This window comes from Xenopus tropicalis, chromosome 2 (assembly GCF_000004195.4).
Source record: "Xenopus tropicalis strain Nigerian chromosome 2, UCB_Xtro_10.0, whole genome shotgun sequence".
NCBI classification, from domain to species: Eukaryota; Metazoa; Chordata; class Amphibia; order Anura; family Pipidae; genus Xenopus; species Xenopus tropicalis.
The window spans coordinates 160,550,965-160,562,246 of NC_030678.2; the positions used below are offsets into that span (position 1 = coordinate 160,550,965).

General features: G+C 39.6%; 1 pseudogene; it reads right to left on the bottom strand.

The window, feature by feature from the left end:
- Window positions 1-1,219: 1,219 nt before the first annotated feature.
- LOC116409050 lies at window positions 1,220-1,365 on the bottom strand (annotated as a pseudogene).
- Window positions 1,366-11,282: the final 9,917 nt, after the last annotated feature.

An 11,282-nucleotide genomic window follows, 5' to 3' on the forward strand; every position in this document is an offset into this window, starting at 1 on the left:
GCAGTAAAGTGCCACTGAAGTTTATCAGAGCACAGGTCACATGGCTTTGGCACCATGGGAAATGAAGAACATGGTTAACTCCATGTGAAATTTCAAAATTAAATATAAAAAAAACTGCGTTTTTGAAAACCAGATTACAATGCAGGATTCTACTGGAGAAGCTCTATTAACTGATGGGATTTAAAAAAAAAAAACATGCTGCACTGCAAGTTGGAGTGATATCCCCCCTCCCCCCACAAGATAATCAGCAGAACAATGGGAAGGGAGCAAGATAGCAGCTCCCAGTAGGTATCAGAATAGCACTCAATAGTAAGAAATCCAAGTCCGACTTGGGACTCCTCCAGTTACATGGGAGTAGGAGAAACAATAGGTTAGCTGAAAGCAGTTCTAATGTGTAGCACTGGCTCCTTCTGAAAGCTCAGACTCAGGCACACTTTACTGCTGCGCTGCAAGTTGGAGTGATATCCCCCCCCCCCAGCAGCCGATCAGCAGAACAATGAGAAGGGAGCAAGATAGCAGCTCCCAGTAGGTATCAGAATAGCACTCAATAGTAAGAAATCCAAGTCAGGCTTGGGACTCCTCCAGTTACATGGGAGTAGGAGAAGCAATAGGTTAGCTGAAAGCAGTTCTAATGTGTAGCGCTGGCTCCTTCTGAAAGCTCAGACTCAGGCACAATGCACTGAGATGGTGCCTACACACCAATATTACAGCTAAAAACAATACATTTGTTGGTTCAAGAATAAAAATTTGTATGGAAGAGTTCATTATTTGCTATGTAGACAGTGTAATTTAGATATAAAAAGTATACCAAAAAAATCACGACAGAATCCCTTTAAATAAGATGCACATTACTAGAGCAGCTGTACATCCCAATATCCAGGTAATATGGTAATATATCCTATTATATGCTGTATATATGATGTGTTACCATATTGCATAGAATAGTAATTTGCTAATCCAGTAATGCAAAAAAAAAAATAGCCACAGCATGAGCATAACTCATCTTATGTGAATAATATCTAAAATATTGTTTATTCTCACATGAGGGGTTCAACCTAAGATTAGATTTTTACCCATTAACAAGGCCACGTATCTTTTCCATAATTATGCTTTATAGGCCAATATGATAGCTGATTATGTAAAATGGCAGCTGGGCAGTTTCAAAAATAAAAATGTAGAGCATGATTAGGCATAATAAGCATATGCGAAGCCCCCGACAAAAAGGTCGGCAGCTCTTCCCTAATGGGAACACAGCTTCTCCGCTTTCATCAAGCTCCCCGCTTCGTCACAAGTAGTAATTATCTGATCTGAAACTGATAAGAACAGATACTACACTTGATCTTAGCCAAAAGGCCGACAAGCTGATTAGGAGATGATGCTAAAGGTGGGCTGTGTGAGTTGTAAGTAACCAGGTCAAGACAAGACTTGGGCAATGCCAACACAGAGGGCCGATTCAGAGACATCTTCATAGTTAGGGAGAACAAAAAAAGTAATTGTGAGGCCAACAATTCTATTTTTTTAGGTTTTAAACTCACAATGAATAAAAAAAAATCTGATTAAAAAATACATGTTTGAATACAGTTTTGGAAAAAACGCGAATACCTCGAATTTGTGAATTTACAAGCTCAAAAAAAAAAGAAAAACTTGAATAGAATAAACAGTTTACATTTTGCCAAAGGCAGCTCCCATTGACTTTTACATCACCTTGTAAGCTTTTAGATGCCAAGGTAAAAAAATTACAGTTTCAGCATTGATAAATCTGCCGTTTAGATAAATTAAATGATAATTTAACCAACGTTTTTTACACGTGAGCCACATTCAGATGTAAAAAGTGTTGGTGAGCCACACAGACATGAAAAAAGTTCTTTGGGGATGTCAAATAAGGGCTGTGATTGGCTATTTGGTGGCCCCATGTGGTCTGCTGGCCTGCAGGAGGCTCTGATTGGATTAAAACTGTGTGTGTACCAAACAAAAACATAAAAATGAGCACCTACTTTAAGTCCACTGAGAGCAACATCCAAGGTGTTGGTGAGCAACATGTTGCCCTTGAGCCACTGGTTGGGGATCACTGATGTAGGGGATGTAAGCGGGTGCAACCTCAGTGTAATTAATTTAGGGATGCATAGCACTATATACTTTGGACCTCTTCCTCTGGTACAGTCCAAGGGCAAGCACCCATGGAGCGACTTAATCGCCCGTCATAGATCGCTGCTATTTTACCATGTTGGAAAACCCTATACAACCCAGTAGGGCACAACCTTGTATGGACTGTGAGAGGGATATGTTCCTTTTGACCCAGAGCAGTTGTAAGTATTCCCTTGTCTAGCAAAGGGAGGGAATCCCATAATTCTTCCTCTCTGGACTCCACTTTAATCAGGGGTAATCAGTTGCTTGAGAGCCCAAGGGAGGAAGACTCAGTAGGAGTCTGTGGCAAAAGGACTCAGTAACTAAAGGCCAGGACCCTAAGGAATGGAGGCCACCTTAGTGGAAGTTGGTAAAAGGGACCCCTGTGAATGAGGGGTGCAGTTAGTCAGCACTGAAAACAGACAAGTAAGGATACTGACAGTTGTACAGCACAAACAGCTGGAAAGCCACAGCTTGTAGTTGCTTCATATGCAGCTCAGTGTCGGATGTGTTGTCACTCACAGATGAGATGGAAGAATAATGTCGTATTCCGCAACAAGGTCAAATCTCCCATTGTGCTCGGAAAGTACAGAGAATCTGCAATATAATGAGAAAGACACTGTGATATAATATAATGAAAATCACTCTATATGGAAGAAAATGCATGACCTGAAAGTGTCACTATGTCTACGAGTGAAAAGTTTTTGTCTTCAAGCAAAAAGATAATTGAGAAAATAAACTAAAAAAGAAACAATCTGCCAAGGCTGCCTCTAAAAGGAAAGAAGTAAACAAAAGTATAGCGTCAGCATAAATAAATAAAATGCTTGAATAATCCACCTTCTGTAAATACATTACACTTAGCCATGAAGGCAAGGCCGCTCTCAGTTTAAAGGTTAATAGATGCACATTAACAGCATCTTCTCTGGTCTAAGGCTTCAGAAGTGATGGGGTAGGGGAATATTATATATATTAAAGGAGAACTAAAGCTTATCAAAGAAGTAGGTTGGACATTAAGTTTTAGGCTCATGTACCAGCCCAAGGCACCCACAGCCGGGAAGATTTGTGCCCCCAAAAATGCACCAGTAGCCCCCCATCTGCTTTTCTGCTGATTCCCTGCCCATACTCTGTGCTGCTGTCACTTACCTGAGCTTAGGGACCCACTCACACTATCCTGTATATATAGAATATAAATGTCCCTATATAATGTTGATTAGTAAGTAATATTCATATTCACATTACATGGCAACTCAGAAACCAGTACAATTAGCATCAGAATGTACTAATCAGCCTGTAACATCAGCTTATATGACAGACCAACCTCATTTTCTGCTTGATAATTTTCTACGACCCCTAAACTCAGCTTCTCAACAGCTGCCCAGAGTGCACTGAGCATGTTCAGTGTCACTGACAACTTGTGACAAGTGACAACTTTGGAGGACTGGATCATTGCTACTATAGAAATGCTGAACCTTTAGGCCGGTGCAGTAAGTTCAGTATATAAAATATGGCATTTCTAGCCATATTCATTTTTAGGGTTTAATGCCTGTTTAAGTACAAACTTAAGGATTTTCTAGACATTACAGTAAGACAATATAGATCCGAAATGCAGGAATATTGATAGGGTTTCTCAATCAATGTGAAATTAGATTGCTTATTTGTCATCCCTTTATTTACCAGTAGACTAAATTACAAATATCTTTACTTGTGACTTTGTTATGAACTAGAGTAGACCTGTTTAAATGCTGGACTGCAAAGTAGAACATAAGTTATACGCTGTCATAATAGGATACATATATTTACTACTACTACCAATGAGCCAAGGATGTCACTGGATATTAGCCATTCATGTCATTCCAGTACAGCAGTGATCCCCAATCAGTGGCTCAGGGGCAACATGTTGCTCACCAACCCCTTGGATGTTGCTCTCAGTGCCCCCAAACCAGGGAGTTATTTTTGAATTCCTGACTTGGGGGCAAGTTTTGGTTGAATAAAAACAAGATTTCCTACCAAATAAAGCCCCTGTAAGCTGATAGGGTGCATAGAGGCCCCTAATAGCCAATCACAGCCCTTATTTGGCTCCTCCATGAACTTTTATGGTGCTTGTGTTGTGGGTCATGAGTAAGAAAGATTGGGGATCCCTGTAGTACAGGTTTGGTCATGATTGCATTCCATTGTCTTTCTTTTGTCTATCTAAAGCTAGGGTTAAAAGGGAGTTTTCCTGACATACCTATGGCGATTTAAATGATCTGCAACTGAAAGAAAATTTGTGGGCATTTTGTTGCCATGAGTTTCAGTCGGGGACAAAATACGATGTGTTATTGCCCTTAATGGCATCATGTTGAGAAATAACCCAATACACATTATTACAAGACTTGGTACTGACACTGTATGAAATGGACAGTTTTAAGAAGGGCCACACCGTAGTGCCCAAAGCTGTTTGCGGAGAGGGTCAAAGTGTTTATATAAACTCTGGCACACAAGGAACTGTTTTGTATTTCGGCATCTTTCCAGGGAAAACCTTCTGCTCCGGGGGAGAAGGCTGCCATGTAGGAAAGCTCAGTAAAGCTGCTACTTACTGTTTTGTTAACAATAAATGCTGATAGCAGCGAAAGACTGAAGCTCACTCTAATTGGCAAGTCAATAAAGGCCCATTGTTTAAAAATGTCAGACAAAAACCTGAATTCTATAAAGAGCAGATGCAGGCCTTGGATAAGTGCATCAGGCATTGGCAATGCAAGCTTCTCCTATTCCTTGACAGGTGCCCTGCTTCCCCACCCAAGTTGCATTTTTCCAATATCAGGTTGGTATTTATCCCAGCCAATTGTACTAGGGAGCCACAAACACCGGATTTCTACATAATCCATGTTATTAAATCTTACGGTAGGAAATGTTCTTTTTTGGCCTTGAGTAACTTTAAAGTGGCCACAATATTAAAAATGCATTGGGTACTGGACATTCAGGTTACTGTAATACATTTAGCTGGTTTGATATTTTCTCAAATGACATGCCATTATATGGCTGTGGCAGAAGTTACACAATCACTAGCATTTGCTCACAATTCACATCCACACATAAGGTACTGTGTGTGCCTTTTGACATATCTGTTCCTTGTAGATTGTAAGCTCTTTTGGGCAGGGCTCTCTTCACCTCTTGTATCGGTTACTGATTGCTTTACATGTTACTCTGTATGTCCAATGTATGAAACCCACTTATTGTACAGCGCTGCGGGATATGTTGGCGCTTTATAAATAAATGTTAATAATAATATCAGGGACAATTACGATGGGAATGACTAACAGAGTGACCACCATGACACTGGAAATAGCTAATTATTTACCATATAATTTGGTTTACAATTAACATTGTTCAATAGATGCATTAAAAAGATTGATGAGGTTGACTAAGTTGATTGTCAATCTGATTCCCAATCTAACCTTTGGTTACCCAGCAATCTAGTACATATTTATGGTTAAAGCCGTTTCTGAATTTTCGCAGCTCTTGTATAGGATTTTAAGGGCATATACTTTTCTTAGCAAAGCGAAGGGCAGCCATAGGGTTGGCACTGGCCTGTCGGGAAACCGGGGAAGGTACTGGTGGGCCCTAGTATTGGTGAGTCCTGAATTGAACGTGAAACATCAATATAAATCTGTTGTGATGGGGAGTATGGCAGATCACTCAGCAAGAACAATAACCCCTTTAAACACCTCGGGGATGATTTATTAACGCTCATGTTTTATTTTTCCCGCATTTTTTCACATTATTTCTTGCATTTGAATTATGGTTTTGAAAGCCAAAATTTTTTATACTTATTAAGTGAAAAAAAACTCGAATGTAAAACTTTGCCATCTAAAAGCTTGCATGGCCATGTAGAAGTCAATGGGAGCTGCCCTAGGCTAAATGAAGACTATAGGGTTGATTCACTAAGGTGCGATAACGCTTATCGCATGCTTTTTTGCTTTAAAATTGGCACGCAAAAAAACGCACGATTGGCTAAAGTATTATCGCATGCGCTAAGCCAGATATCTCGTGCATTAAATTTCGCGCTACCGCATGCGTTAAATTTACCTCGCGCAGAGATAATACTAACGCATGATTCACAAACACTTAGGGGCTGATTTACTAACCCACGAATCCGACCCGAATTGGAAAAGTTCCGACTTGAAAACGAATATTTTGCGACTTTTTCGTATGTTTTGCGATTTTTTCGGATTCTGTACGAATTTTTCGGATCCAATACGATTTTTGCGTAAAAACGCGAGTTTTTCGTATCCATTACGAAAGTTGCGTAAAAAGTTGCGCATTTTGCGTAGCGTTAAAACTTACGCGAAAAGTTGCGCATTTTGCGTAGCGTTAAAACTTACGCGAAAAGTTGCGCATTTTTCGCGTAAGTTTTAACGCTACGCAAAATGCGCAACTTTTTACGCAACTTTCGGAATGGATAGGAAAACTCGCGTTTTTACGCAAAAATCATATTGGATCCGAAAAATTCGTAAAGAATCCGAAAAAATCGCAAAACATACGAAAAAATCGCAAAGTACCGATCATTACGAAAAAAACGCAATCGGACTCCATTCGACCCGTTCGTGGGTAAGTAAATCAGCCCCTTAGACACACTAAATATCGCATTAGTCTGTGCAAAAATTAACCCCTACTTGGGGCAGGCGGTTATTATAGAAAAGTACAGTTCATGAGCTTTTGGCAACACAATATGGACTTTGCAGTGGGATTTATTCAAGTCTGTGTTGGCCCCAGAGTGATGCAGCCGCCAGTTTGCAGGGAAATGGTCATTTGAAAAAACAGTCGTTTTAGGAACGTAATGGTGTGTATGGCTAATATGACGTGCGCGCGACAAGTAGCACGCTGCTTTAATTAGCGTGCGTTGCGTCAAATACCGCACGAAAATAGTCTTCGAGACTTAAATAACGCAAACAGCATTGTGTCTAAATTAACGCAAGTATGCTTTTAGTGAATTGTGCGTTAAGACGTGAAAAATTAGACGCGATAACATTTTTAACGCATGCTATAAATAGCGCTCGTTTTAACGCACTTTAGTGAATCAACCCTTATTTATCCAAGTTTTTTTTCAAGCTTGTCAACCCATTAAATATTATGAGTACAATATTCAAGGTATTAGTGGTCTTCTTTATTTTCATGGTTTTAATCAACTTTTTTATTGCAATAGAAAAAATATTACATTTTTACCAATAAATAATTGATAAACAAGCCTAGATTCATAACAGAATCTTTGCTACACTGTAAATATAAAAGCAGGATGGTATCACTTTAAACCGACTTCACTGTAAACCTGCCGGAAAAAAATTCAACAAAAAAAGAAGGATTTCCTCTTGCTCTGAGTAGGGGCAACGTCTCGTTGAGTAATGTCTCGTACTGTACGGAATTTTCATTTGATTCACTGAAAAGGTTAACAAGAGTCAATAGTTATAAGTGATCTTAATGGATATAATGAAACAAAAATGGATAACTCAGCAGCCTCAGAGACTGCCAGAGCATTCCCTTCTCATTGCCAACCAACAAATGAAAAATCTCAGCTTTCAATAATAGCCCCCATAGTGACTTTGTGTGCATGATTGAAGTGGTTTATTTCTTGGTAATTAAGTGACTAATTGTCTAGTCTTAATGATGTTTTATGAGGAGATGCACCCAGACAGAGACTAGCCACGGCAGTGCGACTTGATTTCCCGACTGTGCAGAGGGTCTTAGCATTTAACCGTCACTATATGATTGGATTTATCCAAGATAATTGTGCTTAATACAATAGAATGAATGTGCTGACATGGATCTTGTTTCTCTCTGTAAGGCTAAGAGCAAAGTTGTACTTGTTCCTGTTTTGTCTTTGATTCAATTTGTCTTCTTTTTCAACCGGCTTCTGGGCAACTGAAAAACATTGTGGGCAAAATGCCCAAAGTCTCTATGTGCCATTCCCCCAGGGTAGAGGTTTCCCCAGAGTAGCGTAATGAGGTTATAATCAGAAAGCCAGTTAAGAATGGCTGTTGAGGGTGATAAGGAAAGTTGCGGCAAAAGAACCAGTTAAAAAGGGCTAAAAAAGATTCAGTATCTATATCGTAGGAAATGAATGAGACATTTACCTCCTCCTACCTGTGCCCTAAGGTAGCTGCATAGGCAGTGAAACAAAATTTATGTAGATTTGTGCAGGTTGCTTTTCTAAGCACTTTTGCACCAGCGCCACCTGCTGGTCAGTTCCTGTAACTGTACACTCAAAGACATCAGTGATGTGTGGGTCAGGAAAAACATAATCCACACTCGACCCTAACCAGCCAAACCTTAACCTGCAAAATGTTATTGTTCTAGGATGCGCACCCAACCATACCTGCACCTTCCTGCTCTGTACAATACTTTTGCTTAAGGTTCCAAGACAGGAAAACTTCAGGAGCAAAGGCAAAGTGTACTTCCCCAGTCTGCCCCTCACCCAACTCGAACCCAATGTGGTCACCCAAATTCCACCCCTTACCCGCCTGATCTAAGGATAAACCAGTGGGTTCTGGCTCAACCCCCACATAACTAAAAGAGATATACCTTCAGAAGGAAAACAGAGAAGAGTTCTGATGTTGCTCTGCTCAAGAAAGAGATCAGAAACCCCACAGGACCTCATGACCTCATGACTTTCCAGAGCAACATCAGAAAACTTCTCTGTTTTCCTTCTGAAGGTATATCTCTTTGACTGTACAATTACATGAACTGACCAGCAGGTGGCACAGTAGTTACAATATTCGTTATATCAGCCATTAATAAAAACTTAAATAGCTCTGAAACAAAAACAAATAAACAATGAATGCAAATGGCAAAAGTGCTTAGAAAAGCACCCTGAGCAATTTTACATTATTTTTTTTTAAAAGGTTTACTTGTCCAGTGTGTCGACTCACTTATTGTCGGAGGAGAATGACAGTTACACAATTGCCTCCCATTTAAGAAACACATAGCTTCAGTTAGTGGAACGAGATTATTTTGTAAGGTGCGCCATAATCCTACCCTTCTTTTCCAGCATACACAATTATGGGCAAATAAATGGAGGCAAAATAGGGAAAGTGCATACTCAGCTGCAGAATAGTGTCTGTGAATCAAGCTTGAAACATGACCCCAATCAGATATATTACATTCCCCCCCCAAAGTAATTTCAAATGGAAATGTTCTGGCTGGATACTGAATAACACTGTCAGATCGTATCACTCATAACTTCCAATGGAAAATGCGCCGACACGTGCAATTCAATTAACATGCCACTGAACCAATGAAAATGTGTCCTACCTGCAATAATAGCACGCCGGGACTCAAAACGAATTACTTTCAAAAAAGTTTTGTGTCAAACGTGACGCCCTGATAAATAATCCCATAACAACTAGATCGGAAACCAGAGGGAATCAATTACGGAGTGACGAACTTTGTACATTAAAGGAACAGTAACACCAAAAAATGAAAGAGCTTTCAAGTAATAAAAATATAATGCACTGTTGCCCTGCACTGGTAAAACTGGTGTGTTTGCTACAGTAACACTACTATAATTTATATAATAAGCTGCTGTGTAGCCACGGGGGCAGCCATTCAAGGTGGAAAAAAGGAGAAAAGGCACAGGTTACATAGCAGATAACGGATAAGCTCTGTAGAATACAATAGTGTTTTATCTGTTATCTGCTATGTGCCTGTGCCTTTTCTCCTTTGAATGGCTGCCCCCATGGCTACATAGCAGCTTATTTATATAAATTATAGTAGACTTTCTGAAGTAAACACACAACTTTTACCAGTGCAGGGCAGCAGCACATTATATTTTAGTTACTTTTATACACTTTTATTTTTTGGTGTTACTGTTCCTTTAACAGGTTAAGAGATCAAATATTAAATAAAACTGGTGAAACAAATGATTTAAAAGAACAGACTGAAATCTGTACAGTAAGCTACACACAGGCGCCAGAGAAAACAACCCCAACCCTGACAGTCTAACCTCATAGTTTAACCCTTCCATCCCCTTTACCAGTTTAGTTGCAGTCTCTGCACTCTCTCCAGCTCATTAATATCCTTCTTAAGGACTGGAGCCCAAAGCACACACAGTGATAGTCTTACACGTTTTCAGCACTTAGGGAGGCATTTATTAACAAGGGGATTTTCATAGTTTTAGAGTTCTTTGAAACCACGACTAGACTCATTTCTACAACATCTGCGGTTTTGTCACCTAATAAATCGCAAAAAGTTGTGTTTTTTTCCATGATAAAATTGTATTTTGGTGCAAAAAAAAATGAATCGTTATTAAGCGTTATTAAATGCCCCCCATAGTCATAGGATTTACCTATGTTCATATTTTTTTTTCTTTGATTCGGTAAGATTTACTCCACTTTTTTCACAGCATGATAATTTTACCCCTTAGTGTCTTAGTGCAGACTTAAGTATGTAGAGGAGACCGTACAGCCAATAAGGGATTGTATCTACTATTAGAAATGAGGATGTGAAGTTGTCAGTTCCACATCATTTCAAAGAGGCGGAGCATAATGCATGTCATTTGCGATTTGCAGTCATTGAATCGATTCTTGTATTAGAAGTGGATATAATAGGGAGTTATATTTGAAAAAAACTTGAAGCTTTTTGGATTCATAGCCCTGAGACACTGGAACCCCGAGGTATATATCGGCACTATGATTTGTAGAGTGGTAGATGTCAGAATAGCACTCAATAGTAAGAAATCCAAGTCCGGCTTGGGACTCCTCCAGTTACATGGGAGTAGGAGAAACAATAGGTTAGCTGAAAGCAGTTCTAATGTGTAGCGCTGGCTGAAAGCTCAGACTCAGGCACAATGCACTGAGATGGCGCCTACACACCAATATTACAGCTACAAATACATTTGTTGGTTCAAGAATAAAATGTTAAATGGCAGAGTGAATTATTTGCTGTGTAAACAGTGTCATTTAGAAATAAAACGTACCCCATAAAACTCATGACAGAACTTTCTCATTAGTCTAAATTTTCCACAGCTCTTGAAATAGTTCCCTTCCAGTTCTGCCTCCCTTCCGCTTCTAAATGCTATCAGGTTCTCATGGGTGACTGACCCCGGCAACGTTCTCCTTAACTGAACCCTAGCAATCAGATAGCAGCTGGAGAACTGCTGTTCAAAAACATCAGATAATTGAAAAGTC